Below are 27073 nucleotides of genomic sequence, written 5' to 3'. Positions count from 1 at the left end.
ACACACACACATCCCTGTGCTCAGCATACACATTCCTGCTCTGGACAGGATGGTTGAGTCAGTTGATAGACGGCCTGGCTGCTCCATGGAGAAACCCATGGCCTTCACAGCAGCTATTGGATTTCAGTATGTGTGGGGATTTGGAGAGTAGAAAAGGAGTCTCTTTCTGAGACTTATTCAGGCACTGCTTTGTCTCTGTGACTCACCTATGAGTGCATGAAAGGCCTCCATCGGTCTCACATTAGGAACAGAGATTCCCTCCAAAGCCATTAGAGAGCCTGACCACGGTGTCAGACATCCATCAGTGCAACAAAGTGCTCCCCAGCTTTAGTGGTTTAAAACATCAACCATTTTATTTGCTCACAACATGGCAGTTTCAGCAGGGCTTGGTGGGGACAGCTCATCTCTGCTCTGCTGGTGTCAGCTGGGACAGCTTGACTGGAGGTGGAAGATCCATTTCCAGGATGGCCCCACTCCCATGGTTGTAAGTCAGGGCTGGCACTTGGCTCTTCTGCTGGGGCTCTTGGCTGGGACAGTGGTTCCCCTCCGCATCACCCCTCCCCATCACTGGCTTGGGATTCTCATGGCTCAGTGATCTTACGTGGGCTTCTTCCATGGTGGCTGCTTCCCCCGCCCCAGAGTGCAAACACAGAAGTGTGCAGGCCTCCTCCTCTTCCTCCTATTTTTCATTTTTTATTGTAAAATACATATAACAAACTTTACCACTTTAGCTATTTTTAAGTGTTCAGTTCAGTGGCATTAGGTACATTCACACTGTTGTGCAGCCTTCACCACCATTGACCTCCAGAACTCTTTCATCTTGGGGCACCTGGGTGGCTCAGTCAGTGAAGCACCTGCCTTTGGCTTTATGTCATGATCCCAGGGTCCTGGGATCGAGCCCCACATCGGGCTCTCTGCTCAGCAGGGAGTCTGCTTCTCCCTCTCCCTCTCCCCCTGCTTGTGCTCTCTTCTCACCCGCTCTCTCTCAAATAAAGTCTTTAAAAAAAAAAAAAAAAAAGAACTCTCTCATCTTGCAAAACTGAGGCTATGACCCTATTACACAATAACTTCCCATTCCCCTCCCGCAGTCCCTGGTGCTCACCCTTCTTCTACTTTCCATCCCTGTAAACAGGACTCCAGGGAGCACCTTGGATGGGTGGGACCCTGTGGTATTTGTTCATTTGTGCCTGGCTTGTTTCACTCAGTGTGGTGTCCACCAGGCTCATCCAGGATTGTCTCCCTCTTTAAGACTGAGCAATATGCCACTGCATGTAGGGCCCACATTTTGTTTATCCATTCATCTGTGGATGAACACTTGGGTTGCGTCCACCTTTTCCTACCATGAACTGTGCCGCAATGAACACAGCAAACACCTGTTTGAGTCTCTGCCTTCAGTTCTTAGGCCTTCCTTAGAGCTTGGGTCTGAACCTGGCACAGTGGTACTTCCAGCCTATTCTGTTGGTTAACATGGGTCATGAGACAAGGCCAAGTCTCCTTGGTCCGCCATGGTAACCATGTGCCACATCCACTCTGGGAAAAGATCCTTGTAGAAGAGGCGGGTGGGCCTGCCCACAGACACCCTCCAGGACCTGACTCCCCTGGCAGATGCCTCTGGATGGCCAGATGCCTGTGGCCCAGGCATCCAGGGCAAGGTTCTATTGGAGAACCTCAAGCCCAAGTCCAGCCATCCCCTCCCTCCCTTGCAGGAGGCTGCAGCACTCACTGTCTGTTTTGTATCGCTAATGGCTGTGCCTCTTATTATATAATCTGTTATTCTGTGCTGCACCAGGCCTTGGTTACTTGTCAAAAGTTTCTAGAAGCCAGCTGTATCAGCTCCAGGCAACTGGGGGTGCCGCCTGTCCCTCATAGTATTAGTCACTCTGTACTTAGCTAAATTTAACTTTTTATCATCCAAATGATATTTTTGTGGGCTTGGAATTTTACATAATGCTACCAACTGCTGCAGGCTAAGAATTTCTCCTTTTTGTTGTGAGCGTGTGAGTGTGTGTGTGCCCGCGCGTGCGTGCATGCTGGTTTTCTCCCCAGTGAACTTTTGCATGCCCAAGGGAGCATTGTTCAGTTTCTCTTCCCTGTTCTGCCTTCCCAGGTCCGGGTTTCTTCCTCCAGCTCTGCTTTGCCTTTTGCCAGCTGGGAGGAAAATTGCTTCTAACAGCTTTCTGATGGTCTTGCTAATGCTTCCTTCCTCACTTGAGGGCTCTCAACTTTGAAGGTCCTTGAGGGTTTCCCTGCTGCCTCCACAGTCTGGGATTCAGAGAAGGAAGCTCAGCTCCAGGGTAGCCCATCTGTTGAGAAAGCAGAGAGAAGATTCCGGAAGGAGGATGGGGAAGGGGGGAGGGGAAGGGACAAGAAGTAAGAAGTCCAGTGACCCAAGGAGCTGCAGGCATGGAGCAGGGGGGGACCTGGCTCCCAACAGTGGGAGTGCGTGGCTGAAGGGCTAATCAGCAATGATAGCACGCTGGGCCCTTCCCCCGGGGTCTTCTGTGTTCCACCCCATAATTATGTATGGGAGGTGTTTACCTCCATTTTCCAGATGAGGAAACTGAGGATTAGGTCAGAGGGATGAGCAGCAGCAGTAGTAACCACAGCCCAACAAACACACCACAGCACTTAGCGTGGGCCCAGCATGAGCCCAGCACTGGCCCTTGGTGGCTCATTGGCCCTTGACAGTGCTCCTATGAAGTAGGTGCTGGCCTCAGCGCTCTTTTACAGATAAAGTAGCTGAGTCCCAGGGACATTAGGTTAAGCACCTACTTAACCAGGGACAACAGGTTAAGTTGCTGGAGGTCACCGAGCTGAGAGATGGCACAGCCTGCCACCCCTAGCCCTCCCCTTTGTCTCCTGGCCTTGTCACCTCTTCTTTCCTCAGCAGCTTTGGATGAGAGGCACACTGCACCCTGTGCTGCATTTTCCAAAGCATACGAGGCTGACTCCAGCCTCATCTGGTCGCTCGGTTTCTTCCTAGTGCGTGCGTGCGTGTGTGTGTGTGTTGTGTGTGTGTTGTGTTTGTGTGTTAAGTTGCCTCTGGGAGAACCAACTCAGAATTGGTATTGGCTTCTTGAAGAGAGGAGCAGTTGCTGGAGAAAGGGACAAGATGAAAACTCATGCTTACTTTGCACCCTTTTTATCTTTTCAAAAATACAGATATATTGCTTGTTTTAAGTTACTTTATTAATATGTTAGGAACTCCTAAGTATAGACCACAAAGAATTAAACACACCTGCATGCAGAAGCTTGTATGTGGATGCTCATAGCAGCTCTATTTACAATGACCCCAAAGTGGAAGCAACCCACATGGATAAACAAGATGTGGTGTGTTCATACAGTGGAATATTATTTGGCCATAAAAGGGAAGGAAGCACTGACACCTGCTAAACAACACAGATGACCCTTGAATACGTGCCAGACTCAGAAGGCCTTGTGTTATATGCCCATTTCTATGGAACTCCTAGAGTGGGCAAATCAATAGAGACAGAAGCAGGTTGGCATTTGCCAGGGACTGGGGGAGTGGGAACAGAGAGCGGCTAGTAATGGATATGGGTTTCTCTTTGGGGTCAAAGGAAGTGTTCTGGAAATAGAGAGTGCGGATGGCCACACAAGCTGTGTGAATGTGCTAAGCACACTGAATTGTATACACTTCAGAAGGGTGACTGTATGGCATGCAGATTGTATCTCAATAAAACAAAAAACGAGGAGCGTGCCTCCAGATGAAATCAAACGTGGTGACACCTTAGCTGAGGCCAGCAACCGGTGCGGTTTGCCATGGTGCCCCCAGTATTCGCATCTGTCCCTCTGTGCACGCTCTCCTGCCACCTGCCTCACGGTCTCCATGTCAACGGGGGACGGAAACCACAGTGTTTAACTTCGGTTGTGCCACCCACTTGTTTGGAACTCATGCTTTCAACCAGGGCCAGCCTGAGACATGCAGACGTCTGGGCAAGCTAGTAATTTGGCACCCCACAAACCGGTATTCTTTAAGTGTTTGTTTGACATTTATTTAGTGGGGATGAGAAGAGACCGATAATCCTATTAATAGACGTTGTACAGAGAAACAGATTCACTTACTAATTCATCTGAATTAGTAAGAATTTCAGATCCCCTGAAATTAGCTAGGGATCTGAAAAATTTTCAGGAAAGCGGGTTCTGACTCCTCCAAAAGGTGGGCTTTATTTATTTGTTTTTTCCTGCCCCCCCCCCCCCGGAGTTTTCCACATCATTCAAGAGGTATAGTGAAGATTTCAATTTTGAAATGTAACAGAGAGGTTCTAATACTGTACCTCGACAGGTACGGTTGATGATATACTGTATCATATAATTGAGATTTGCTAAGAGGATGGAACTCACCCACCCCCCCCTCCCAAAAAAGGGTACCTCTGTGAGGTGATGATGGATATGCTAATTGACTCAATGATGGGAATCCGCTCCTGGGTGTAAAATATCCCGTCGTTGTGCACTTTAGATACATCACCGTTTTGTCAGTCATATCTCAATAAAACCAGGGAGAAACGCTTACAGGCACAAACGTGTTTTGTTTTTGTTCCTGACCATCGGCGACAAATACACCAGCGTGTATTTCAGTTTCCAATCCCTGCACCCCATGACAGGTGTGTGTGGACTGTGCATCCAATAGCTCTCAGAAACGGCTTGGGTTGTGGTTTCTCATCTTCCCTAAGGTTGGGAGCTGGTTGGCTTTTCGGCTTTTGTGTGAGGGGTCACGGGAGGAGACTGACTCGCCTGGCAGTATCTTCCAATTTCATCCCAGTGATGATTTGTGCCCACCTTCCTTCTCCCACCCCACCCCCCGCCAGCTCCCCCAGGTCCCAAGAGGTTCCCTGAAGAGCAGACATGTAGCAGATCTTGCATTCACTTTTTGGACTTTAAATGCTTTTTTTTTTTTAATTTTTTGCCAGAAAGATGATTTCCCCACAGTGTGCCTCTCTGTAAGGAGCTTGCGTTTTTCTCTCGCAGCCCCTGCAGATCTCATTCTGCTGGGTGTGAGTCACAGTTGACCTTCTCACCCATGGGAGGCGTCACGGTGGAGTGGAGAGGGCCCGGCCTTCAGAATCCAGCTCCCCACTGACTGGTGTGTTACCATGGCAAACCCCCTACCCTCCTGGCAGGTTTCCTCACCTCTGAAACTGGGGAGACTGACACTGACCTCACACTGGCTTTAGAGGTTTTGTGGTGGAAGCGAAGAAACAGAACGGAGAAACCACACAGAGGCAGGGCATGTGTGTGCAGTGAGATGTGGCATACAGGGGAATGTGGAGGAGAGAAGCTGGAGCCCCTCCCCAACCTTCCCCTGCATGTGCAGTGGGGGGCCTGGAACCTGGGACGGGCCCTCAAGACATTTTGTTTGTTAGGGGTCCAGTGTGTCTGTGGGGGTGTACTCACGGCCACGGACAGGAGGGGCAGGGGCAGGTGCATGGCCAAGAGGGAGCCTCAGCCCCTGCAGGCCCAGCCCAAAGAGGACTTTGCAGAATTGGCTGAGGCTTCTCCAGAAATGTGGGCCTGCAGTGCGGTGGGTGGGCGTGTAAAAAAGCTGGTCTCCACTGCTTGCGGCCTCACCTCCCACTGCTGTGCCGTCCCCAGTTAGATTCTCTCCCTCCTCTCAACTCTTACTGCCTGTGCCCTCATTTGGCAGTTTATCACTTCTGCTATCCTGAGCCTCCCCAACATGCCCCTCACTTTACTTTTACCTTTGTCAAGACTGCTAGCCCCTTGGGGGCATAGGCTGGTGTCCCTGGAGCCACCAGATGCCTGGCCTCAGCCCTTGGTGGTGGTGGGGGGTGTGTCTCTCTGGAGCTGAGAATTGGTTCCTGAAGAACCATACTTCTACAGCTTTCCAGTGTGAAGTGGGGTGTGGTGGGGTGTAGTGGGAGGGTTGCTTTCTGGTCATGGTCAGGAGAAGGCTTTTGGGGCTGCTGCCCCCTCCCCAGGTTCAGTATGGGGTCTGGCAAGTGCATCAGACAAACAAGAATGTGTTGAGCTGTAAGTGTGGGTCATGGTGGGAGCCCCTGGTTCAGTGGCGGTTTTAGCAGTGCCTATGAATTTTTCTGACGTCTCAGAGGCAGATGCACCCGGGACTCCCCAGAAATCCATTTCTCCACCTTTTCCATCAGTGTTCATCTCTGGCCTCCGGATATTTGGCGGAGGTGGGTCTCCAGTTACACACTGCCCAACCGCAGGAACTTGATGGGAAGGAGAGTGTTGTCTGTATCACATGCTGCTTGTGACCCTGCCCCGGGCACCACCAGGATGCTCCCGGCTGGTGGCCAAGGAGTCTAGGCTGCTGTTTGCCCTTCGGCAGCCTGGGCTCCTGCAGTCCCAAAAGTCGATAGGTGAAAAATCTCAGGTTTGAAGCCGAGAGCTCTGAGCTGGGTGTCTGTGCTGAGAAAGCTCGTGCGTGCTTGGGGGTGTGGGTTCTGGTTCTCTTCCGAAGCAGAGCGAGCCTTGGGCAGTGTTGGGGGCATCAGCCTCGGGGACTGCATTCCAGACTGGGTCCCTTCATCCAGTGCAGACTTTAGCCCAGCATCCCCCGTCCTCACCCCTTGGCGAGCTAGATTTCCGGTCTCTGGCGCTGCTCAGGATGAGGCCGGGCCCTGTTGGTTTCCCTGCCAGGTTGCTCTGAGTGACCAAAGTGGCTGGTGTCTGTCTTACCTCCTTCCTCCCGGCTTCTTCCTGCAGGATGCTGACACGTGTGTCCTGGTCCCTGACACCCTCCTGCGTGCCTAGTGAGTCGTCCCTCCTCCTGTGGCAGGACATCGAGGGAGCCTTCTCACAGGGACCAACGGGTAAGGACCACCCACTGGCTTTGGAGTTTGGGGGTGCTGGGGCTCTCTTGCTGTTTCTTTTCCCTTAAACATCTGACTTTATCTGATTAATGGGATAGATTGTATTAATCAATCCTGCTTCTTGCAAATATTGATTGCTCTTCACTAAGTAGGTAGAACTGATGTTCTGTCTGTGGTTCCTTTAGATTCCAGATATGATACAACCTCCTTTGGTGGCCATTGTGACTCTTTGCTATAAAGACTGCCCTGAGGGGCCCCTCTCCTCTTCCCTTGGAGCCCTTGGCCCAGCCTGGGCTCCCCATTCCCAGTAAACAGGGCAGGACAGGAGTTTCAGGACTCTTAGGCCTTGGCAGTGGTCAGTGACATGGGGAAAAAAAAAGTGTGTGTTTTCATGTAAGCATTTCCCTGGACGAGAAACTGAGTGGGGGGCCATGGTGTGTCTGAGGTCCTCTGTGGAGTCAGTGGGGGCCTTGGTGGGACTCTTGCTGCTTAGCTCTTTCTCTCCTGCCCTGGGTCCTGCCCATTCTTGTCCATCCCATCCCATTTCCTGCCCCCGTGTCTCTGGCACAGGCCTCACCCTGTCCCCTTCTTGTCATGCCAAGGCCTTTGGTGGGTAGAGTAGGTAAAGCGGTATTGCCTTTTCTTATTCTAAACCCCAACCAACCCCTCTCACTGGACCCCTCTCAGCTAGTCTGAACATTGGGGATAAGGAGGATAGATGTTCCATCCGGAGAAACTAACCTAATTGGGGGAAGAGGCTGGTGGTAACATTAGTGTCTCTAAACATGCTGCGAACACACTGGCTCTGCTAAGTGCACAGGATCCATTATGATCCCATCTTACACAAGAAAGCTGAGGCTCAGAGGTGGCAAGTGTCTGGCCCAAGGTCACATAGCTAGTCAGTGTGAGCTTGGGATTGGACCCCAAGTCTGAACTCTGAAGCACATGGCATGATGTTCCAAATATGGCCCTGGCTTTCCCAAAGGACGGGTCCAGGCCCCGCCCTCCCTTGCCTCCTGGCTCCGGGTCAGCCCCTGGCCTCCTCTTGGCCTCCCTTCCTTGCTGGGGAACCACATAGCAGACAAGGTCTCAGCCGGGTGCCCCCCCCCCCCCCCCGTGTTTCCATGTTGGCACTGCGGGCTGTTTTCTCTATAATTGCTCATTCTTTTCAGTTGCTGTAAAAAGGCCTCCAAGTGCTAAGAAGAGAGAGTGCTCTGTTGTATTTTTGTTTTGTTGTCTTGTTTTAATTCACTCTCGGAGAGGCTCAGAGTCTCAGCTGCTGGGGTGGGCATGGGGGAAGGCTGGCATGGAACGCAGGCCTGCCCTTGAGCCTCCCCGAGGGCTGGTGAGGTTGCCCCCTGTCCTGCTGGCCACAGGGGCCCTGGGGAGCACTTCTCTGCCCACCAGACCTGAGTTCTGATAGCAGTTCCTTTGCTTCCTGTTTCCTTTTCTACCAGAAGGCAGTTCTTTTCCTTCCTAACAACAGCATTCCCCAGTTAGGTGGTTTTCGAGATGGTGGCCTTGTGGCCACTTTATCTGGGGGGTCTCTAGTTAACCCCAGTTGTGCTCAGAATTCCTCTGCTTTACTCATTTATCCAGTGAATATGTACTGCGTCCTGAGGCTGAATCAGGTACGGATCTGGGTGCCAGACACACAGAACAGACAGGAGTCCCACCCACCTGACTTTCTACCCAGGTGTGGCCAGATAACCCACCCTCCAGTCTCACCTCTGTGCTTGGCAGGGGGGAAGATCATGGTTGCCCCCCACCCTCCTCTGAGCTCCACCTGGGAGTTTGTGGCTCTGGGGGGCATTGGGCATCAGGACTGCTGGGCCCTGGCTGGCCTGCATGTGGAGGGGTTGGGGAAAGGCAACCCCTCCCCACCGAGAATGTGAAGTCCCCCCCCAACCTCATCTCGGCGGGGGGGGGGCGAGGAAGGAAAGGGCTAAGGAGTAGGGTCTATTTTTAGAGGAGCTCCTTGTTCCAAAGGAATAGGAGCCCTTTCGTCCAGGAAGTGGGGGTGGGGTGGGTGCAGGGCAGGGGGCAGCCTGGCTGTGGTCTGCATCTGCTTGGCTTGGGCTCAGGGCCACCCGCAGAGAGGGTCTGCCTGAAAGAGGGGGGACCCAACCAGGGTGGAAGATAAAGATGATCCAGTGCGCAGAGCTGCTAGCATTTACTATGAGCCTCCAGCCGAGCCTCGGAGGGGAAGGTATGCAGGCAGAGGCTCAGGGTCCTGGCTTCCTTCCTGACTCCCCTGCTCTCTCAGGGAGGGGCGCTTCCTGCCATTGTCTCTGTGAGGCCTCAGCAAGGTCACTATCTCCTGAGGAGGAAGAGAATTGATGCCTCCGGCAGGACCTCAGCCCTCAGCCCCCGGCAGTGCTGACACACACTTTCCGACCCTACTGCGCATGCCGGCCTCCCAGCCTCCCCTTGGCCCAGGGTGGAGGCTGTGGCCCCGCATGGGCCTCTCTCCCTCACTTGCGCAGGCACCCCAACCTCCGAGGGCAGAGCGGCAGACGTCCCTCCGGGGGCTGGTCGGGAGGATGGGCACATTGGGCATATCCGAGGCTGTGCTCCTGAGCATGGAGAGGCCCGGGCTCACTGTCTAGAGGCAGGGCTACAGCAGAGACACCGCCCACTTGCCACATTCCCTCGCTGTCCCCCTACAGTGTTTGGGTGGGAGCTGGGTGGGATCTGAGTCCCCCTCCTGTCCCCTCTTGACTTCCCCAGCCGTGATTCTTTTTTTCCTGTGATGCTTTGACATGCAGCGGGCCCTGCCCAGGACCTGGGCTGGTGGCCTGTGGAGGGGCTCTCCCCGCCCACATACAGAATGTCCTGCTGGATTCTGGTTCTCCAGCCTCTCTGTCCTTCCGCATCTCAGGGGCCTCCAGGTGCCCATTCCCTGACTTTGCCTGTTGACTTAGGTTACGTACATCTTCCTGAGAGCATACTTTATTTTCATCCAGGTGGCAGAAGTGCATTCCAATGGCTTTGTTTCTGGTGCTTGCTCCTGGTCACCTGTTGGGGTTCGCACAGGTGCATCATGGCTCTCTGAGAGCCAGGCTTGAGTACACTCAGCTCACACAGTGCGGGATTAGCAGGGCGGGGGGGGGGGGGGGGAGGCTGGCTCAGCCTCCCTAAGGCCACACAAGGCCATGTGAGGCCAGTGGCTCTGTCTCACCCACTGCTGTCCCAGCTGGGGCTACCCTAGAGCTCTGCCCACAGGTCCTCCTTTCTGGCTGCCTCCTGCTCCCTCTTTCCCCATCTCTGCCTTCCCTCTGTTCTGAGGGAGAGTGCACTGCTGGAGTCTCTTGTACGTCCCCACGGGTGATGTCCAGTGCACGAACAGAGGCCATGTTTATAACCCCATCTTGCCTGGCAAGGAAGCATCTGGAAGCACTTGCTTATGACCTAACACTCATATCTCCCAGGACCAGGTCCAGTCAGTGTTCTCTGGGTTGTTGTTCTCCACACACTTCCTGAGCATCACACCTGCCTAGAAAAATCACTTTGATCCCTGGAGACGGTGTCCAGAGCTTGGGATTCTCAGGACAGAGTTGATCATCCTGAGATGATGCCATTCAGCTGGAGATTATATGACCCCAGACTGTTCATTTTAACAGCATGATCCAACCTGCAGATGATCAAAATGTATTCATTCAATACATTGTATTCAATGTATTCATTCAATATTTATTGAGTACCCACTATTCTGGGAGCTGGGTATAAAAGAGTGAAAAAACATTTAAAATCCTGGCCCTCTGGACTTACTGTCTAGTATGGGTAGACATACAATAAACAAAGACTGTCAGATGGAGATTAATGCTAAATAAATAAATAAGAAGGCCTCTTAGGTTGAGACAGTTAAGCAAAGGCCTGAAGGAGGGGAAGGAGAGAGCCAGGAGGTTATCCTGAGGAGGAGCCTGTAGGTAGAGGAGACAGCCTGTGCAAAGGCCCTGAGGCAGGAGCTTGTCTAAGATGTTCTAGAAACTGGAGGGAAGGAGGGAGGGGAAGAAGCAGGGAAAGGGGCTGGAGAAGTAATGAAAGCCCACATCTAGCAGGGCCATGCAAGTCTTGTTGAGACTTTGACCCTGAGCTAGACGCGGTGATCCTGAGGAGTTCGAGCAAAGGAGGGCCAGGATCCCACTCAACTTTAGAAGGATGGTTTCTGGCTACTGTGCTGAGAAGGGACTGGATGGGGTGGAGGGAGAAAGTGGGGAGACCAACAGGGAGATGGTTTTAATGGCCTGAGGTGGGTGTTGGACACTGGGCCAGCACGGCAGCAGTAGAGGGAGTGAGGGAGGTGGGCTCCAGGCATGTTTTAAAGGTAGAGCCTAAAGGGATCACTAGGAACCAGGAGTTCCCTGTGTGTGGACTTTTAGAAAACAGGTTCTCACAGACTTGGAAGGACTCAGGATGTCAGCCTTTTCATTTAACCTATGGGGAAACTCAGCCCATAAGGGAAGTTCTTACCCAAAGTCACATGGCAAGCTGGTGAGCAGCAGAGCCAAGACCTGGGCTTCCAGCCCCATGTCCAGGTATTTTTGTAGCTGAACTGACGGACAGCTCTGGGCGGGGGATGTGCAGGGATTTGAGGGCTGAGGGCTCAGGGAAGAAGGACTGGCTCCAGACATGGTAGCGGAGTATGGGATGCTGGCAGACTCCACTGGGCAGGAATTTGGGGATTTGTAAGCTGACAGTCCTGGGTGCACCAACTGGGCCTTCATGTGCTCTCTCTGGGCCAGTGTTTTGACTTCAGTTGGGCAGGGGTCTTGATGGCGTGTCTGAGCTCTGAGGTAGGTCAATGTTCCCATGCATTTCATTGAAGACTTCATTGAGTTTCTGCCAAGTGCCAGGCCAGAGATAAAATGTGCTTGCTCTTGGGGAGCTAATAGTTCAGGGGAGACAGACAAGTGAACCCAGATACCCTTGTGACACGCCCAGGGGATCAAAGGTCAGGCACTAAGCAGCCTCTGCACCCTCCAGAATGCCCCAGGGAAAACAAACCAGGGGCCATCCACATGGCACTGGGGGTCTGGTTAAATCCCTAGTCCATCTCTTATAATACTGGGGGCCTGGAGGGTTGGCAGGGGCTGGGATCTCACTGCTCTACAGCTGTCACCTAGAACAGATTTCGCTTGAACTGTGAGTGACCTTGATTGTACTCATCCTGACCTTGACTGTACTCACTGGGAGGCGACCTTGCATGGCCTTGCAGGAACTTCCCGTGTGTGTATTTCTATTTCTCTCTCTTTCTTTCTTTCTTTCTTTCTTTCTTTCTTTCTTTCTTTCTTTCTTTCTTTCTTTTCTTTCTTCTTTTCTTTTCTTTTTTCTTTCCTTTCTTGTACTTATTTATTAATGAGAAACACACATACAGAGAGAGGCAGAGACATAGGCAGAGTAGCAGGCTCCATGCAGGGAGCCCGAAATGGGTCTTGATCCCGGGACTCCAGGATCATGCCCTGGGCTGAAGGCAGACACTCAACTGCTGAGCCACCCAGGCATTCCTTCCTGTGTGTTTCTTTTTGAGTGGAGAATGGGCTGGTGACATTGTTTTTACTTTGCAAGTCTGCTCTAATGACCGACTTTAAGTCACTTGTGACCTTCACGATACAGAACAAGGCTTGTCAGGTTCCGAGCTCTGCATGGGACCATTAGGTGTGGACTTTAGACTCCTCAGTGCAAAGGTTGCTGGGGAAGGTAAAGAGATTTTGTCGTGGCTGTCCTTGGAGAAGCTGAATCTATTAAGGCCAAAGAGGGGAAATCCAGTTTGATTTTTCTGTCAGCCTTTTCACTTGACCTATCCCCGTCACAATAAATGTATGACTGGGGAATGACAACTTGGAAATTGATTCCATTGATTGATTTCCGGCTGTCTCCAGAAACGGAGATGGCGCTTTGGTTAGTGCCCTGGGACCACAGGTGACCATGGGGCAGGAACACGGCATCCAGGTGGGAGATCCACCGGATGCTGAAGAGAGGTGTGAGGCCCGTTGGGCTGGGTGTCCAGCCAGCTTCTGTCCTTTGATTGGTGTCTTCCTCCGAGGCTAGAGGAGGTGGACAGCAAAGAAACCCAGGCACATGCTCTTGAGTGCCTTCCTTCCCTACTGTGGGCTGCAGCCTGTCCCTTGGTCTGCCCGGCCTGGGCTGCAGCCTGACACAGCATGCCTGGGGAGCTCCTAGCAGTCCTGCGGTGCTTCTCATGGTCAGATCCCTTCTCCAGGATGAGTGGGGGTGGGTGCAGTTCGCACACGTTGCTGGTGGGTTTCGGGATTCGCACCTCCCCTTTAGGCTCAGTCTCCCTGGCAGAAGGGGGTTTGTTGGCTTGTTCTCACCCAGCAGTTTTCTAGGCCAGATGGGAGGCACGGCCTTAGGTTGGGCCATCATTTAACGTGTATTAAGCACCTTCTGTATGCCTGAGCTGTGCTGTGTGCCAGAACAAAAATAGACCTGAGTTGTGCTTAGGGGCTTGGAAGGAGAGCCATGGCCCCCCTCTTCCTTCTAGTGGAGCTGTGCCTTCTCTGGGTCTCCTTCAAGTTACAAATACTCTTGGGAAACACGGTGCGCTCACTTCCTGCTACTTTACCATAAGTTTATTAAATGGAACCAAGTGGGTGAGGTAAGGCTGAGACGAGATGGCATCACAGCTGGAAGGACATCTCTGACATCATGGGTTGCCTCAGGGCCAGCCCACCTCATGACTTATGCTTTTCTCCTGCTGCAAGGGGACATCTGAGGGCAGGGGCATGTTTTCTTTAACCACTAAAGCATCTTGCAAAGATGGCCTGGATTTGAAAAGACGGACCAGAGGAAAGTGAGCAAATGAGAAAACCAGTATAGAGCATCTCACACGGTGGTTGGCACTTAGTAGGTGCTCAATTAATCAACATCCTTTGCCTAACACAAACAATCCGAGCTAATCACAGATCCCAAGGCTTGTAGTTGCCTGGGGACAATGGCTGTGCCCCTAGTTGGCAGAGCTCCCTGATCCATGTCTGTGTGGGGTTCAGGACACACAAGCGAATGGTTCCTTCTGTCCCTGAGGCCAGGAAAGGCTTCTGGAACTGGAGACCCTGGAGCTGTCCCAGGGGAGGCGGCCCGTGTCCTCTCTCCTACAAAAGAATGGCACCTGCCGTGCTGGCTCCTAAGTCCACGTGTGACATAGGAAGCTGGGGACAGGTCTGGCTTGGAGAAGTGGCAAGCCAGCAGAATGCCATAGTGTGGTGACCACGGCTGCCCAGCCAGTCCCTCCTGCCACAGGCAGAAGGGACTCCCCTTGCTCTGTCTCCCCAAGTACCCTGAGCTTGCACACCTCTGCTTTTGCACAGCTTGGTGATTTTTTAGCAACTTGCCCGATATATAATTTCTATAGCATACAATTCACCCATTTAAAGTATACAATTCAATGTTATTTCATATATTCACAGACTTATGCAACCATCAGAAAATTTTTAGAACATCTTTACCACTCCAAAAAGAAACCCATACCCTTGGCTTTCACTCCCCTCCCACACCCCTGGCAAACACTAATCTGTTTTCTGTCCCTGTGGACTCGCCTGTTCTGGACATTTCATGTCCTGGAATCAAACATGGTGTGGCCTTTAGTGACCGGCTACTTTCACTCTGGATCATGTTTTCAGGGTTCATCTATGTCATGGCAGGTGTCAATGCTTTACTGTTTTTTTGGCTGAGTACCAGCTGTTGTGTGGATAGGCACGCTTTGGTGATCCACTCATCAGTTGATAGATATTTACGTTTTCTCCCCACCACAGTAGGTGGGTCTTTCTTTCTTTCTTTCTTTCTTTCTTTCTTTCTTTCTTTCTTTCTTTCTTTCTTTCTTTCTTTCTTCTCTCTTTCTCTCTTTCTTTTTTTTCTATCATGAATAATGTCGTTGTGAATGTTCATATACAAGTTTTTGTGTGGATTTCTGATTCTGGATTCATATCCAGGAGGAGAGTCACTGGGTCTTATGGTAACTGTCTCTAACATTTTGAGGAACTGCCAGACTTTTACAAAGTGACTGTCCCATTTTACAGTGCACATTTTTTATTTTTTAAATAATGATAGACATGGAGAGTCAGGTATTGACTCCAGAGCAAAGGGCTGTGTTCAGATCCTGGCTGCTAGTCAGGACAGGTCCCTTCACCTCTCTAAGATTCAGTTTACCCATCTGTAAGATGGGAGCAATAGTAGTGCCTACTGCATGTTGCCCTGGGAAGTAGACAAGTGACTTCTGTATGGTGCTCAGTAAGGGCTGTGTCTCTGTTAGCTGTTATAATGATTTTTCCCTAGATTGTGATTGCTGGGAACACAGTAGGTACTAGGCACATAGTAGGTGCTCTGTCAGGGATGTTTTCAAGGATACAGAATTTGCATCTGTATCCCCTTTTCTCTTCTGACCACCCCTGGGAAAAGCCCTCCCTCAGCTGTCACTGTCTTTTTTTTTTTTTTTTAAGATTTTATTCATTCATTCATTCATGAGACACACACACAGAGAGAGAGAGGCAGAGACACAGGCAGAGGGAGAAGCAGGCTCCATGCGGGGAGCCTGACGTGGGACTTGATCTTAGGACTCCAGTATCATCCCTGGACTGAAGGCAGGCGCTAAATACGCTGAGCCACCCTGGGATCCCTGGCTGTCACTGTCTTATACCCCGGGAATCTGTTCACCTGGAGGGGCCAGCGTAGGGCAACACGGCTGTTATGAGAGGGCCCTGGAGCAGCTCCAGCTCTAAGAGGCATTGAGCTCAGGCACCCAGGGAGCACTTGAAGTCAGGACTTCAGATTCAGGAGTGGTTTGGGCATTCAGAAACAGCTGTTCTGGGGAGACAAGATGCAACCCCATGATAGTGGCCCCTTTTCCTCTCTGCGCCCGGCTCCTGCTCTGAGATCCACCACTAGGAAGGAGACCAAATCCCCACCAGGAGCCCCATGGACAGTTAGCCCAGTGCTTGGAAAGCATCCTCGGAGGCCCCAGTGCTGCAGATGTGCCTGGAGTCCCTAGGCCTCACCAGTCCCCCATTGCAGAGCAGGGCCTACTCCCTCACCCCGTTGGAGCCCTGACAGAACAGAAGCTCCTCAGCCACTGGCATAGCCCAGCACCTGCCCAGACGGAGGCAGCATCAGAGAGTACCTGGGCCTGTCGTTTGCCTCAGTTGCCAAAGGGAATGCTGGTATGGGATTCCCATTCTTTTCTGTTTTTTGTCTTAGGATTTTATTTATTCGGGGAATCCCTGGGTGGCTCAGCAGTTTAGCACCTGCCTTCGGCCCAGGGCTTGATCCTGGAGACCAGGGGATCAAATCCCTGCATCAGGCTCCCTGCATGGAGCCTGCTTCTCCCTCTGCCTGTGTCTCTGCCTCTCTCTCTCTCTCTCTGTCTCTCATGAATAAATAAATAAATAAAAATCTTAAAAAAAAAAGATTTTATTTATTCATGAGAGACAGAGAGAGAGAGAGAGAGAGAGGCAGAAACACAGGCAGAGGTTAGGGGAAGCAGGCTCCATGCAGGGAGCTTGACGTGGGACTCGATCCTAGGATGCTGGGATCACGCCCTGGGCCTAAGGCAGATGCTCAACCACTGAGCCACCCAGGCGTTCCTGGGGTTCCCATTCTTTAAAAAGCTTTTTTTAAGGACAGGGCAAAGGCAGTTAGGCCCTGCAAAGGTCCAGACAACACAGAGTTGAGGCAAACCTCGTTTCAAATCCGACTCCATCACCAGTTGTCTTGAGCAGTGGTTCAAAGCTTCACATCTTCATCTGTGAAATGGACAGTTTGTGACATCTACCCTGCCTGGTGACTACAGTTAAATGGGATTATGTGTAGGGTACTCCCAGGAGAGCATCTGGCACTGTGTGGTCACCCCACAAATGAGGATTCTTGCCCTTCTTATAGGGAGGTGCTCCTGAGGGAACAGGGCCCTGGGCTGTCCTGGGGAGACCCAGAATGGGCCAGGGCTCCTGGGAAGGAGGGATGGCTGGTCAGACAAAAGTCAGGACCAGGGGATAATGATCCAGGTAGGGAGGAGGTGTCAGAGGTCAGCTCAGAGTCCCTGTCAGAGGACACCCTGCTCAGGCCATAGGCAGAGTCCGTGAGTCTCCTCAATCCCATGTGCTCCCAAGATCTGTGATAGGGCCCAGCCCTCTTCTTAGCCTGATTCCACCTCCCCACCCTTGACCCTGCACTCCTGCCACTGATACTTCTTGCCATTTCCCAGACATATCCTGCCCTTGAATGCTAAAGCCACTGGCTCATGCTGTTCCCTGTGCCCTAACCCCTTCTCTCCTGGTAAACTCCTATGCATCCTTCAAAACCCAACCAAAATGCCCCCTCTTCTATGAGATCCTGCCCGTCAGGCAGTCAACTGGTGCCTTCTCTCTCCTCCAGCTGTGTTCTGTGCCTTCCTCCATTAATACACCAGGTTCTCCAGTAAGAGCCTGTCCCCCTCTCTCAGAGGATCAGTTCTTCCAGAACACTGAAACTGAGGAGCAGGAAAGGCCCCTGCTCCCCCCAACTGTACTGCTGCTTCTTCTCCCATTAGCCAGGTTGTCTCTGCATCGTCCTCCCTTCCAGGAGGGGGGGATGTGGCCAGGGAAGCAGGAGACCATGTATACCCTTCCACTGTGAGCTGTGCCCTGTGTTCAGGTATGTGTGCACGGGGGAGGATGGGAGGGTATATCCCTGCAACCTTGGAGTGTGGGTGATCTGTTTTTGTGAGTGTGTGTCCAGGAACCAGCAGAATCCTCGTGCCTGCTCCCTTTGAGTCTCCATTCTGTCTCTGAGCTGATTAACGTGCTAACGTCCGTCAGGAGATCACATCACTTTTGTATGGTTTTGGACTCGTCTGCTGCACCACTACAGAGGGCTGTGGCTGGCAGGGAGAGAGGGATTATGTTGTCCCCATCTGGCTTCAGCTGCCTTGCCGGGCCCATCCAGCTGTTCCCCATTACCAAGCAGCAGATGTGGGGGGCGAGGTCAGCCCAGGAGCTGGGGACCTGCCCATCATTTTCACGTGAATGTCTTCGAGGCTATTTCTGGCCTCGCCATTATCCCAACGGCTTCGGAGGATAAATATAGATGCAAATTGAAAAGCCCCAGTGGCAGGCAGGCAGGCAGGCAGGCGGTACGAACTGGAGAGTGCGGACGGGGTGCTTGGCTATAAATAAGTCTGTTAGAACACCTCCCCAGCCACGCAGCCACCAGCCGTGTGTGGAAAGACAGATTTCCTTGCCGACTCCCTCCCAGAGCCCACGTGTGCCTGGGGGCCCAGGCAGTGGAGGAGGGAGGAGGGAGGATACCGGTCTGTTAGGCCCTTGCACAGAAGGATTGGCTTCTGGAAGTAGCAGCCCTCTATCCCTCCCTAGAGTAGTTTATAAAGGGGAATGGCCAATGGCCCCAGCGGGAGTCCCAGGGCGACTACATGGAGGCACGGTGTTGTGCTAAGAACGGCCCCACTCAGCATTCTCAGCCTCAGGGAAATCTCCCTTCCCAAGGCCTGGCTCCTGCTGCCAAGAGGCCCACCGACACAGGCTAGAGCCAACTGGTTCCGGGGCCCAAGTGGCAGCATTAAGCCTGTCTTCACTTCTGCTTCCTCCCTGCTTGGATCCATCCTCCTGACAAGAGCACAGCTTTGTTTATCTTCTGGTTCTCTGGTCCTCACCACTTGGCCAAGGGAATGACCCATGTGTAGGCCAGAGATGCAGAGGAGGGGTCCAGATGCTCCCCGTCCCTTCCCCTCCTCACTGCAGCTGTCCTGCCCATTTCCCACTGCCTCTTCCTGGGCTGGAGCAGGCACCTGACTGGCAGTAAGTGAGGAACAGGACGTGGGCCCAAGAGACACTTCCCCGAATGGGGATAGAAGTCAGTGAGCTGGGCAAGAATCCTGTGAGCTCCCTGTGAATTAAGTATTGTCATCACTGAGCTGGGCACAGGCAAAGCCAGCACAGGGAGAAGTCACACCTAGCGAAGACCAGTGCATAAGGCCAGTGCATAAGCGCCACCGAGCATGCCTGCCACCTGCAGATGGGGAGTGGGCAGCTGTTGCATAGGGCTGCTGGTCCTGTGGAGGAGGGGTCTGTGCCCCCACCCTACGTTATCCTAGAGCTGGCAGCCTGTGTGCAGATCGGCGTTAACCCTGAGTGTGGGCTGGGAGCTGAGATGAATCGGGTCTGGCCCCCACTCTTGGGAGCTGATCGGCCCCTGGAAGGGACAGAGTCTGTAGGGCTTATGGTGCCCATGATACCTTGCCTGTGGAGAGGGGCAAGGAGCCCGGGGAGGAAGGTCTCAGGGCCCTGGGCCCTTGGGTTCACCCTGTGCAAACAATGCCTAGTTCACCCAACAGCCGGGGTGGGGTTGGTGTAGGCGGGGAGGGCCTTCCTTGCAGAGGGAACACCCTGCCCAAAGGCATGGAGGAGGCACCATGGGTTCCACTATGAGTCTGGTTAGCGGGGTACGTGGGGGGTCGTGCGCTGGCTGGGAGTGTGGATATCCTCTTGAGAGCCGAGGGAGAGCCTGGAGAGGCCTTCACAGGAATGTCACGCTCTGATGTGGGTATTAGAAAAGGCTTCATCTGGCTTCATGTGGATGACAGGTTGGAGGCGGGGGGGGGGGTAGGAGGGGGCAGGCTGATGGCAACATCACGATGTCTTGCTTTGTCGAATGCATACCTGAATTTTTTTTTTTTTTAACTGAGCCTGCAAAACCAGGACGTAGGCATGTGGGTGCATGCCCGGGGAAGTAGGATTTCTCAAGATGGCAGTGCTGAGCTGCTGTCGGCCGGCACCAGTGCAATGCCACCATTGGCTCCCCTTGTCACTGGAAGGGTGACTTTGTGCAGCAGGCTTGGGCACCGGCAGAGCCTGGGTCTGGAGCCAAGATAACTGACTCGCACAGGGGTCAGCGCATGACCTGGGGTTCTCTCTCACCCTGGATCTGCTAGCTGTAAAGAGAGGTTGGTGTGTGGCCCTCAGCATCCCCCCCCACCCGCTACTTTTCCCTTCTCACCCAAGTGTTCAGTGAGTCCTAGCACCCCCAAAAAGAAACGACTCTACATGTGTTGTTTGACAGAAAGATAAACATGTTTGTTTAAGCGAGCCGCAGGACCTAGAAGTTAATCTGGTCATGTAAATATATGTCTCTGTGATTCTGCGAGTGTATATTGATAGAAGACAGGAGAGTTTGTGTGGTCCCGACCTTACCTTTGGGGAGAGGGTGTGATGTTTGTTACCAAGTGGGTGAGTCAGAGGCCCCATGATGCCCTGGAGCCCTGGCGTCTGCAGGGACTGAGACCATCAGAGCCAGGTGGCTCCTGAGGCCACACAGGCCCGTCCTTCATTTTTCTGACAGGGCATGGAAGGAAATTGTTTCTCCACTCAGCGACACTTTTAAAAAAATTTTTTTAATTTATTCATTTGAGAGAGAGAGAGACAGAGAGCACAAGCAGGGGGAGAGGCAGAGGCAGAGGCAGAGGCAGAGGGAGAAGTAGACTCCCCACTGAGCAGGGAGCCTGACGTGGAGCTTGAGCCCAGGACCTGGAGATCATGACCTGAGCCAAAGGCAGACGCCCAACCATCTGAGCCACACAGGCGCCCCAACACTTTTTTTTTAAAGGTTTTATTTATTTATTCTAGAGAGAGAGAGAGAGAGAGAGAGAGAGAGAGAGGCAGAGACACAGGCAGAGGGAGAAGCAGGCTCCATGCAGGGAGCCCGACATGGGACTCAATCCCGGGTCTCCAGGATCACGCCCTGGGCTGAAGGCGGCGCTAAACCGCTGAGCCACCCGGGCTGCCCCCCCCCCCTTTTTTTAAGATTTATTTATTTGAGAGAGAGAGAGAGAATGAGTGGGATGAAGGGCAGAGGGAGAGAGAATCTCAAGTAGACTCCAAGCTGAACACGGAGCTTGACATGGGGCTCGATTCCACGACTCCAAGATCATGACCTGAGCGGAAGCAACGAGTTGGACACTCAATCAACTGTGCCACCCAGGCGCCCTTCAGCAGCACTTCTGACACCACGTGTGTGGGTTTTCCACACTGAGCAATTCTCTGCTGACCTGTGGACACCAACTGGGTATCCCGTGTGTCAGTTCAGTTCTCACACTGGCTACTTGGAGTTGGTACAGACCCCACAGGTTAAGTCAGTCCCACAGATGCCTTCCATTTCAGATGCCAATCTGGAGTGGTGGGTCCTAGGTTACTCACCCTTCTGGACAACATGGCTACAAAGTTGGGGTTCCCACACATCCCTCCCTCCTCCTCAGGTTTGATTAAGTTGCTAGAATGGTTCACAGAACTCAGAAAACATTTGCTGTTGTTTGTCGGTTTATTATAAAGGGTGTGATAAAGAATACAGGTGAACAGCCAGATGCAGAGGTGTGCAGGGTGAGGTCTGAAGGATCTTAAGTGCAGGAGGTTCTGTCCTATGGACTTTGGAGAATGCCACCCTCCCGGATGCATACATCAGCCTGGAGGCTCTCTGAGCCCTGCTGTTGAGGGTTTTTGTGCACAGATGATTCAATCATTGCCACTGTGATTAGTTCAGTCTCCAGCCCCTTCTCCCCTCCTGGGGTTGGGGAGCTCAGCCTCTCGCTCGTTAGCGTACAAAAGACACTCTTATCATTCAGGAAATCACAAGAGTTTTAGGAGCTCTGTGTCCAGAAAAGGAAGTTAAGACCAAATATATATTTTTTATTATATTGGAAGGTCATGGGGAAACTGATCCCTGAGGAGGCTGGGTGAGGAGACGTGTTCAGAGGCACACAAGGGGCTCAGAACAGAGCCTACTCTTTCCCAGGGCCACACCCAGATCCTCTAGGTCCCTTCTGGGGTCTATCCTGGCACCTGTGAAGGCGTTCTCCTGGCCAGGAAGATGGAAAGCTGAGGGCACTTGCTTGGCCCTCGAGGTCGCCCACGGGTGTTCTTGTACCTCTCTGTCCTGCCTTGTTCCCTGTCCTGTCCAACTATCGCTGGTGGACCTGGCTCAGCCTTGCTCTCTCACCTACCTGCCTTCCCTCTGGTCTCTTGAGCTAAGCAGGACAGGTGGTCTGTGCCCACCTCACATGGTCTGGAAAGCATGTCTGTGCCGGGTGGAGGTCCATCCTGAGTCTTCGAGGCAATGCATGTGGATTCTTCTGTTAGGTGCTGTAACCCTCTGAGCCTTGTCAGTCAGACTCTGCAAAATAGGAATTATGAAATGTCACCTCCTAGGGCCTGAGGGAGGATGAAATAAAATGAGTTGAGGCAGGCCAGCTTACGCACGTTGATTGCCTTACTTGCTTGTTTCACTGACCTTCAAAGGAGATGCTAGCAAAGTGAAGCTTGGGGATGGGAGGGGGGCTCTCAGAGAGGCCTAACTGGCTTCCTCTCTGCTCCTGGCCCTCACACGCCCTACAGCTCCATCCCTCTAGCTGGTCACCTAGCTGAGGCTGCCCCTGTGAAATGTGGGCCCCTGAAATGTAGGGCCCACTCGCTTTCACACAGTCGCCCTGTCTGCACTGGCCCAGCCATAGCCTCAGACCCTAGCCTGCAGTGATCTCCTTCTCAGGTCCTAGGCTTTGTCCTTGACGTGACAGGGGGTGCTGATGGGATCCGGCTCTGCCTCTGCAAACTCCAGATTCCTCACCATGGACCCTGGTCTTCTCTGGCCACTGTCCTCCACCATGGGATTCTCAGACGCCCAGTGCTGGCAGTGGGGGTGCTGGTCTGGGGTGGTGGCCCCCAGCCCAAGAATAACATACGCTTTGGCTCCTCTCGCATCACATGTCATCATTGCTGTCCCATTGCCACTGTTGTTTTAGCCGAAGTGTGATCTTGAGGCACCACCATCTGTAGTTAGCCCCTGTTCACCCATAAACCAACTGGAGGTTGATGTATTGATGCCTTTGGCCTCAGGGTTGGCCAAGGTTAGCATTTTCTGCCCAGGGCCACCACCTATCCTCTGGATCCTGGGAGGGTGGGGAGAGCTGTGTCCCCTTGTTTTCCCTCCCAGCACTGGCCCCACTGGGATAGCACCCTGAGCTATGTTTTGCCCCAGTGAGGGGGCTGTGGACTGGTGGGCAGGGACCATGGCTCGGGAACTGAGGGACCCTCCACTTCAGAGCCTCCTCCAGCAGCCTTACTTAGTTGTTTACAGTCTTATTTTGGGAACACCTGGGTAGCTCAATCAGTTGAGTGTCTGACTCTTGATTTCAGCTCAGGTCATGATCTTGGGGTCCTGGGATTGAGCCCCAGGTTGGACTCAGCACTCAGCAGGGAATTTGCTTGAGATTCTCTCCCTCTTTCTCCATTGGCTCCTTCTCCCACTCGCATGCTCTCTCCTCTCTCTCTCTCTCAAATAAATAAATAAATAAATAAATAAATAAATAAATAACTCTTAAAACAAAGCCCCAAATAGTCTAATTTTTGCATGTTTTTAATTTATTTATTGAGATGTAATTCACGTCCCATACAATTCATCCATTTAAAGTGTACAATTCAGGATGCCTGGATCACTCAGCAGTTGAGCGTCTGCCTTCTGCCCAGGGCGTGATCCTGGAGTCCCTGCAGGGAGCCTGCTTCTCCCTCTGCCTGTGTCTCTGCCTCTCTTTCTCGGTGTCTCTCATGAATAAATAAATAAATCTTTAAAAAGAAAAAAATGTACAATTCAATGGTTTTCAGTACAGTTGACCTGTGAATAACATAGGTTTGAACTGTCCACATACATGTGGATTTTTTTTTTTATAAATACAGGACAAGTCTGTAAATGTATTTTCTCATCCTTCTGATTCTCTTAATAATTTGTCTTTTCTCTGGTTTCCTTTATTATAAGACTATGGTATTTAATACAGAGAACATACCAAACATGAGTTAATTGCTTACGTTATTGGCCAGGCTTCCTGTCAGCAGTAGGCTGTTAGTAGTTAAGTCTCTGGAGAGTCAAAAGTCATACATGGGTTTTCGACCACTGCTTGGGGGCAGCCCCCTCATCCCTGTGTTGTCCAAGGGCCAACTATATATTCACAGGTGTCTGTCACCCTGACCCCCAGGAATCTTAGAACATTTTCATCACTCCCAGACGTCACCCCCCGCCCCCGCCGTTGCTCCCTGAACCCCAGCCCCTGGTAATCACTAATCTGTTTTCTGCCTCCAGAATAGTTCTGGACATTTCATATAGATGGTATCATCCTGTGTGGCCTTTTGTGACTGGCTTCTCTCACTTAATGTAATATTTGCAAATTTATCATGTTGTCGTGCATGTTAGAACTTCATTCCTTTTTGTGGCTGAATAATATCTATTGTGTGGATGGACCACATTTTGGTTTTCCATTTATCTGTTGATGACAAGTGCATATTTATTTATTTAAGTTGGCTCCATGCCCAGCGTGGAGCCCAATATGGGGCTTGAACTCACAACCCTGAGATCAAGACCTGAGCTGAGATTGAGAGCCAGGCACTCAACCGACTGAGTCACCCAGGAGCCTGATGAGTGCATTTTTAGTTATTTTTTATTTTTTAAAGATTTTATCTATTCATGAGAGACACAGAGAGAGGCAGAGGTAGTGGCAGAAAGAGAAGCAGGCTGCCTGCGGGGAGTCTGATTTGGGACTCGATCCCAGGACTCCGGGATCACAACCTGAGCTGAAGGCAGATGCTCAACCACTGAGCCACCCAGGTGCCCCTGATGAGTGAATTTTTATTTTTATTTATTTATTTTTTTTGATGAGTGAATTTTTAAAAAGTGATTTTCCATCTCTAGTACACTTCCGAGCCGCTGAGAGGATCGAGGGACAATTGAATAGAGAATGTGAACCACATAAACCGTGACTTCCAAGAGGCACTTCGGAGGATAGAGGGTGTTCTTTCTCTGAGCAGCTGCTGCAGAGAAAGAAGAAAGAGTTAGGAGACCAGGACAGGGAGGGTCTGTTTCAGGTGTCCTGGCGATTTTTCTTTCCTCTTTCCGTGAGACAGGGAGATTCTGAGCCTGCTGATGAGGAAAGCATCAAGCCTCAGCCATGGCAGTTGTCTCTGAAGGACGCCTGGGTCTCATGGGAACCCTGGAGCGTGTATGTCCTGAGGCCCTGCTTTGAGGTGACATCTAAGACCTCAAGGAGCCTTACAGGCTGATCCAGAAGGAGCCCAGATTAGAGGCTGCCTAATTTATCACAACCGAGGGATTAGGGGGGGAGGGGCCGTTAAGCATTTGTTGAATCTTGCTCTAATTGTCTCCTCTTTTCAAACAGAGTGACTAGTAATCCTGGTTAAGGCTGTGGTGTGGCAGTGCTTTCTGGAGAATAGCGTCCTGTATTCAGAGGCACCACACCTTTCGGCTCTCTGCAGGCCACACCTGAGCCGTGGCTGGTTCTTGAGGTTGCAACCAGAGGTCACAGGGAAGATTCTGTAGCAGGTGGGGCCTGTCTCACTCTCCACAAAGTGTGCATGCAGAACACCAGCTGGGGGATTTCTCCACTGAACCACTTTACTGCAGGGACCCCTCAGGTTCCAAAATTAAGTACGAGGTGAGAAGGCACAGAGAAACAGCTCTGTACTGTCTCCCAGAGGCAGGTGCCCCACTGGAAGCTTGTACACTTTATTTAATTTCCCTCTCAGCATCAAGGCCTGCAAGGCAGGAGTGATGGATGAGGACATGTCTGTGTGGGGAGGTCTCAGAGCTTGTAAGTGGATGGGGACAGCTGTTACTCCCCAAGACTGGAGTCTTTGTATACAATGGGGCAGCCCAGGGAGGAGGCCTGATCTTCATAGCCAGGTCAGGCTGGTAATGGGGTCTCCAGGACAGTGGGGAGTGAGGCCTTCTGGGTTCAACAGCCTGTAGGCTCTGGGGGACAGCCTGCCTGAGGATTATAATGTCACTGTCTTTTAAAATATATCAGCAGAGGGACTCCTGGGTGGCTTAGTGGTTGAGCATCTGCCTTCAGTTCAGATCGTGATCCCAGGGTTTGGGGATCAAGTCCTGCATCGGGCTTCCCAGAGGGAGCCTGCTTCTCCCTCTGCCTGTGTCTGGGCCTCTCTCTCTGTCTCTCATGAATAAATAAATAAAAATAATAAAATTATATATAATTATATATATATAAATAATTTTTAATTATTTAAAATTATTTTTAATAAAATAATAAAATTATATATAATTTTTATATATAAATAATTTTTATATATGTAAATAATTTTTAATAAAATAATAAAATTATATGTAATTATATATATAAATAATTTTTAATTATTTAAAATTATTTTTTAATAATTTTATATATATATATCCACAGAGTTGACCCTTGTACTTGTGTGGCAGTGGGCACTTTTTGCATGTGGGCCTCGGACCAATGGTGATACTGGCTTCTGTCTCCCCTGACTCCCAGCTCACCTCCACCCACATCTATGCAGAGGAAGGGGAACCACATCAAGAACCATCGACCCTACCTGGAACAGTTAGATTTATGAACTTTTTTTTTAAATTTTATTTATTTATGATAGTCACAGAGAGAGAGAGAGAGAGAGAGAGAGAGGCAGAGACACAGGCAGAGGGAGAAGCAGGCTCCATGCACCGGGAGCCCGACGTGGGATTCGATACCGGGTCTCCAGGATCGCGCTCTGGGCCAAAGGCAGGCGCCAAACTGCTGCGCCACCCAGGGATCCCAGATTTATGAACTTAATAACTTGCCTCCCCACCATCTGTGGTGGTGAGAACAAAGTAGGTAAAACCGATAAGCCTGGGTTGGGTTTTACCATGAGGCAGAAGGCAGCTCTCACACTGTTTTTCACCTGTGTCCTCCCACCTCGGAGTGGCTGATCCTGGGGTCACACATCACTTGGGTGCTTCTGGAAGCCTGCCTCCTAATGAAGTGGCTACAGATGGCCATCCTGCCATGAAGTCAGGCACTTCAGAGCAGGAGCGAGGTGGTGGGACCAAGTGAGGAAATGCTCCTTGTTGTTTCTGCAAGGCAACTGGTGTCAGGTGGCCTGGCCCCATCAGTGAAGAGGTGACCATGTGAGCCTCCCAGCCCTGTGCTGCTTCTCACGCAAGCCTCCTTCCTCCTCGGTGCTTCCTGCCACATCCTTACAGGCCAGCTGCCAATATGTCCTCCCTGCTTCGAGGAAGTGGGGCAGGTGCGCCTGCAGGAGCCTCGAGTCTAACGTGGGTTTTGTGAAATGTTAGAGCAACTGCTGATATTTACTCAGTGTGGCCCTACCCTGGGGCCTGTGCGAGATGCTTCTCTCACATTATCTCATTTCATTTTTGCAACACTCCCATGAAGTCCGTGCTGTTATTAGCCTCAC

At 51.7% G+C, this 27073-nt stretch overlaps 1 protein-coding gene across 14 annotated transcripts in view; it reads left to right on the top strand.

Moving 5' to 3' along the window:
• The window catches only part of PITPNM2 (phosphatidylinositol transfer protein membrane associated 2), a 139117-nt gene that overhangs the window by 24263 nt on the left and 87781 nt on the right, over nucleotides 1-27073 (top strand). For all 14 annotated transcript variants that reach the window (XR_008664027.1, XR_008664026.1, XM_055321972.1 and 11 more), the window contains exon 2: nucleotides 6706-6812. The gene's annotated coding sequence lies outside the window, so the exon portion shown is untranslated. The remainder of the gene's footprint in view (nucleotides 1-6705; nucleotides 6813-27073) is intronic.

This window comes from Nyctereutes procyonoides, unplaced genomic scaffold, assembly GCF_905146905.1.
Source record: "Nyctereutes procyonoides isolate TBG_1078 unplaced genomic scaffold, NYPRO_anot_genome, whole genome shotgun sequence".
NCBI lineage: Eukaryota > Metazoa > Chordata > Mammalia > Carnivora > Canidae > Nyctereutes > Nyctereutes procyonoides.
The sequence above is the reverse complement of the archived record's forward strand: the minus strand, read 5'-3'. Positions and strand labels throughout refer to the sequence as shown.